General features: G+C 33.0%; 1 non-coding gene across 1 annotated transcript; it reads left to right on the forward strand.

Moving 5' to 3' along the window:
• Nucleotides 1-794: 794 nt before the first annotated feature.
• Nucleotides 795-935, forward strand: LOC128650596 (U4 spliceosomal RNA). Its single transcript, XR_008400876.1, has one exon. It is a non-coding gene; the product is annotated as a U4 spliceosomal RNA (small nuclear RNA).
• Nucleotides 936-6384: the final 5449 nt, after the last annotated feature.

The raw sequence follows: 6384 nt of genomic DNA on the forward strand, positions 1-6384 counted from the left end.
GTTACAATTACAATTTGGGTGGGTTAGAGTAGGGGTGTGTGGGTGGTGGGTTTTAATGTTGGGGGAGTGGTATTTTTATTTTACAGGCAAAAGAGCTGTTATCTTTGGGGCATGCCCCGCAAAAGGCCCTTTTAAGGGCTGGTAAGGTAATAGAGCTGGTATCTTTTAAATGTAGAATAGGGTAGGGAATTTTTTTTATTTTGGGGGCTTTGTTATTTTATTAGGGGGCTTAGAGTAGGTGTAATTAGCTTAAAATTGTAATATTTTTATAATGTTTGTAAATAATTTTTTTATTTTTTGTAACTTAGTTCTTTTTTTATTTTTTGTACTATAGTTAGTGTATTTATTTGTATTTATTTGAAGGTATTTGTATTTAATTTATTTAATTTATTTTATGATAGTGTAGTGTTAGGTTTAATTGCAACTTAGGTTAGGATTTATTTTACTGGTAATTTTGTATTTCTTTTAGCTAGGTAGTTATTAAATAATTAACTATTTAATAGCTATTGTACCTAGTTAAAATAAATACAAAGTTATCTGTAAAATAAATATAAACCCTAAAATAGCTACAATGTAATTATTAATTACATTGTAGCTATCTTAGGGTTTATTTACAGGTAAGTATTTAGTTTTAAATAGGATTCATTTATTTAATGATAGTGTAGTGTTAGGTATAATTGTAACTTAGGTTAGTTTTTATTTTACAGGTAAATTTCTCTTTTTTGGCTAGGTAGCTATTAAATAGTTAATAACTATTTAATAGTTATTCTACCTAGTTAAAATAAATTGAAAGTAGCTTTGCGCAGTGGCAGTATCGTAGCCTATGAGGTTCAACCGAGGCGTGATTATTGCTAATTGAAAACTTTTACCAATACCCCGTCATGATGACTTGAAATATAGTCAGCATTGACAATTTTTGACAGCCTCTCAGGAGGCTGAAGAAAAAAAAAGAAAAAAAAGAAAAAAAAAAAAAAAAAAAAAAAAATAAATTGAAAGTTGCCTGTGAAATAAAAATAAATCCTAAAATAGCTACAATGTAATTATTATTTATATTGTAGCTATATTAGGGTTTATTTTAAAGGTAAGTATTTAGTTTTAAATAGGATTAATTTAGTTAATAAGAGAAATATTATTTAGATTTATTTAATTAATATTTAAGTTAGGGGGGGTGTTAGGGTTAGTGTTAGACTTAGGTTTAGGGGTTAATAAATGTAGGGGGGGCAGGATAGGGGTTAATAAATGTATTATAGGTGGCAACAGTGTAAGGGGGCAGATTAGGGGTTAATAAGTTTAATATATGTTGCGGCGGGGTCCGGGAGTGGCGATTTAGGGGTTAAACTATTTATTTAGTTGCGGCGAGATCCGGGATCCGCAGGATAGGGGTTAATAACTTTATTATAGGTAGCGGCGGTATGGGGGGGGCAGGATAGGGGTTAATAGGTATAATGTAGGTGGTGGCGGTGTCCGGGAGCTTCGGTTTAGGGGTTAATACATTTATAAGAGTTGCGGCGGGGTCTAGGAGCGGCGGTTTAGGGGTTAATAACTTTAGTTGCGGGGGGCTCCGGGGGCGCCGGTATAGGGAGTAGAACAGTGTAGTTTAGTGTGAGTTCTTAGTGACAGGCTAGCAATAAAACTGGGAAAAAGCCAAAGAGCAGCGAGATCGGATGAGTGATAACTCTCACAGTCCGCTGCTCATCGCCCCGTACTTGGTGCGCTGCTTTTTGACAGCTTTATTGATAACTTAGGCAAAATTTTTCAGGTCCGCGGCGGCGATGGTAGGCGAGCTTAGGCGGGCGTATTGGGCCGGTGAAGGCAGGTAAAGTAGACGGCTTGATAACTAGGCCTCAATATCTTCTATCTCTATATCATAAAACTGAGGTTCCATTATCCTTCATTGACATACTAGTCATGCATGTTTTGCAATATTTCTCTTATTTACTTTTTATTTGCTGTAAATATCTTTATCCACATACTTGCAGTGTGAACGATGGACGTAGCTGTATACCTCATAGTTATCGTACTAATGTTTTTCCGGAGACACACAGAATTTATGTCTAGAGCTGTTATCTCTCTATCCTGTTGATATGTTTTTCTGCAATTCTGTCTCAATGCTATATTATCATTGTCATTGGATGAATATTTTATGTAATTTTTCTTATAACCTCAATAAAAAATATATTTACAAATGAAAAAAAGCAGCGTTGGGACCTCTCAACGCTGCTTTTTAACCCTAACGCACAACTCATAATCTATCCGAATAGTTGTCTGCAGTTGTGGAATTAATGAACAGTATAGATTAGTATGATTTTTTAAATCCATTAACACCTCACTTGATGCTATTGTTTTTCAACAGCCAAATGCCGCCTACCATTTATTTGGAGGAGCCAATCCAAACTCCAGTACAGACTTGCTTCTTGAGAAAACACAGCTATCCATGCTCATTATGGTCACAAATATTATTTGTTTTTCATTTCTATTAAAAGATCTCTGCTGTAACCACAGTATGTGACAGGGTTATGCTTATAGAGCATGCCATGTGCACTCTGATTTTCTAGAACTGGAAAAATCACAGTGTATAGACTTAACATAAAGGGAACAGAGGGTAAAATAAATAACCAAAAGTATAATGCAAAACATTTTACATAACAGTCTAAATGTGTTTTCTGTCCCTTTAACCCATGGAGAGATACAGGGCAATTAATTAAACATTTGAGAAATTCATCACTACCTGAGGGCACTGCATTATATATTATATAAAATTATATATTTATTGCAGCAAAGCAAAAAAAAATGCATTTAGGATTTGACTGAATCTTCATATATTCAGATGTATTACTTGAAGTACTTGAGGCTATGGAGAAAGTGGATTCAGTATTTATTTTTGTTTTCAAATGTTCAGCATTTCAGGTAACTGTGTAGCTGATAACTTCAATGTTCCTTTATACAAATGTAAAGTGCTTATTACTTTTGAAGCATATAATACTCATTTCTTTTGAATGATACCTGCTCCCTCATTCTAAACTCTGAAAATCATTTTGTTTTCCTTTACCACTTCCTAATTTAACCTAGATATGTGGCTATTAAATGATTTACTTGATATTCTCATCTCATCTACCATAATATTTAATGCATGGGTATTTTGATGCCACAGGCATACAATACGGAGACAGTCATGCTGCTGCTACATTTTTATGCAGATATTCTCAATAAGCAAATTAAAAAAGGAAACATGGCTTAGAATAGAAAATAGAAACAATTAAATTAGTCACAAATCCTTGGACCCAGGGTTAATCTCCAATCCATGAATTCAGAAAGTGCTTTGTATTTTACAAATACATACCAATATATTGCTGATTTAAGTGCATGTTAAATGTGTTTTTTGTATTGTTTTTTATACATTTGCAAGAAAAAGATAGTTTAAGATAAAAATGAATACTTTCTCATGTATGACTCTGATAATATGTGATGAACTGAAGAGCAGAGGAAAAGGTCATTATCCTTGCTGGTAATCTTAAAAAATTACCACAATTTCATAATGGATGCTTACTCTATAAATTAATAAAATGTGATATTTTCTAGATTGATCAAATTAAAATGATTCAGGGTGACACAGAACATAGAAATATAATTAATAAATAAAGTTACTAATATATTGTTTAGAATTATGTAGTCACTGCAATTATTGTTAAGCCTTTTATTAAAGAACATTTTCAAAATTAGCAGCTATTCTTAAACTGCCTTTACAATTATATTTATTTCTTGTTTCAAAATTACAATATTTTAATCAATAATATAAAGAAGTATTGTATATTGCATTAATATACCCTGTATAAGGAAAGGGGGTGACACATGCAGATTGCACTAACAGCAGAGAATATGTTTAATAAATAAATAATAAAAAACACTTGTTTAAAGGACAGTGAATTCAATTCTAAAAATTTATATCATACAAAAAAAATAATATTTTAAACATGTTAAAAATAAGTTGGCACCTTAGGGGCAAGACCATGAATTGCACGTGAACGATATCAGGTTTATCGGGGCTGTTTGCATGCAGCAGAAGGAGCGTACATATTACAAGTTGAAAGTAAGCGCATTCGCTCAAGCTCAATTAAATGTAACACTCGTTGGTTTAGCGCAACCTCAGTGCTCTGGTTAACTGTTATATTTGAATAAGAAGTTGCCAAAATGTAATAATAATAATAGTAATATACCTGTTATGTAAAAATGTAATTTAACCCCTTAAGGACCTCAGCACTTTTCCATTTTCTGACCGTTTGGGACCAGGACTATTTTTACATTTCTGCTGTGTTTATATTTTGCTGTAATTATCCTCTTACTCATTTACTGTACCCACACATTATATACAATTTTTCTTGCCATTAAATGGACTATCTAAGGATATTAGTCTATTTAATGTTCCTCATATCTTATAATTTACTATAAAAAAACAATATGAGGGAAAAAATGGAAACAAAACTCACTTTTTCTAAGTTTGACCCCCAAAATCTGTTACACATCTACAACCACCAAGTAGCACTTTGCTATTTCAAAACCATTTTTTTTTCTTAAAATTGTGCATGTTACATTTTAACACTGATATCTGTCAGTAATCCCTGAATATTCCTTGACTTGTATATATTTTGTTTTAGTAGACAACCCAAAGTATTGATCTAGGCCCATTTTGGTATATTTCATGCCACCATTTCACCGCCAAATGCGATCGAATAAAAATAAAATTGTTAACTTTTTTACTAACTTTTTCACAAACTTTAGGTTTCTCACTGAAATTATTTACAAACAACTCATGCAATTATGGCACAAATGGTTGTAAATGCTTCTCTGGGACCCCCTTTGTTCAGAAATAACAAAAAGCAATGCAAAAGTCATATATATATATGCTAATTAAAAGGGGGGTGTATTATGCCCAGCAGTGACGGGGTTATTAGGTAGCTTGTAGGGAGCTTAAAGGTTTAATTTTAGCTTTAGTGTAGAGATCAGACTCCCACCTGACGCATCCCAACCCTTGATCCCTCCCTGACTACTTTCAAACAGCTCTCTTCCCTCCCCCACCTAACTATTGTCACCGCCATCTTTTTAAATTATATATTTTCTGCAGTGTAGGATCCCCCCTTACCACCCAACCTGCCTGAGCCCCCCCAAACAGCTTTCTAACCCTCCCCCTGCTAGCTATTTGCTGCCATTTTGGGTACTGGCAGCTGTCTTCCATTACCCACTTTTGAATAAATTTGACCATTTTTTATATATATATAAATATTTTTTTGTAGTGTAGCTGCTCCCACCCTCAATTCTCTACCCCCTCCCAGACCCAGATCCCTTTTTCATAATCATCACCATCTCTTATACTTATATGCTCATATGAGCAGATCGCAGGCATCACTGCAATAACATGAAAGTTGTTAACGACTATTTATTGTAGGACGTACCCTGTACGTCGTTGGTTGTTAAGGGGTTAATGATACTGAATACTATAACATAAATATATATTAACATTTATATATGTTTATGTTATCTTGAATAAACACAACAAGCTAACATAAAAACATTATAATGTATATGCAATACTTATACCATTATGCAATAGAAACATAGAAACATAGAATTTGACGGAAGATAAGAACCAAAAAGGCCAATCAAGTCTTCCCATTTTACATGTTACTTTTCCTTAGGATAGCCTTATGCATGTCCCAGGCATTTTTCTTTCAATTAATTTTTATTAGTAGTTTAACATAATTAAACAGACATTTACTTTGTCATAATTCATACAATGTTTATCCAGGTATATTTGTGCAAACAAAGGAAACAGATATAAGGAAAAAGAAAGTGCATTATAAATACTCAAACCTTAAACAATATTTTATATCAGAGGGGTTGGTACCTTTTCCTTCCTTTCCCCTAACTTTCTTTCCCCTTCCCCTTATACATTCATAACCATTCTTCTCTGAGCCTACTTTCCATTATATACAGTGTATTTTCAAACCTTGTAATAAGCTCTCTCTGGAACTCTCTATCTTGGTTCTTAATCCAGAATTTCCATTTTTCGAAAAACCTGCTAACATTTACCTCAACATTATCCCAAATATCATTTTGCTCAATCAGGAATTGCTTCTGTACTATATTTTTCAATATTTTAAGTGAGGGTGCCCTTTCGCTTTTCCACCCTTTTAAAATCAAATTTCTACTTAGAATTATAAGCATTACTATAAATGTTTTACATTCTATTACTTCTGTTTTCTTAAAACTTAAGAAAATAACATGTTCTGCTTGTAGTAACAACTGCATTTTGCAAATTTTGTTAGCCCAGAATGAAACCATTCTCCAAAATCTTTGTAATTTGGGGCATAGCCATAAGCAGTGAATTAA

Source organism: Bombina bombina, chromosome 2 (genome assembly GCF_027579735.1).
Source record: "Bombina bombina isolate aBomBom1 chromosome 2, aBomBom1.pri, whole genome shotgun sequence".
Lineage (NCBI taxonomy): Eukaryota > Metazoa > Chordata > Amphibia > Anura > Bombinatoridae > Bombina > Bombina bombina.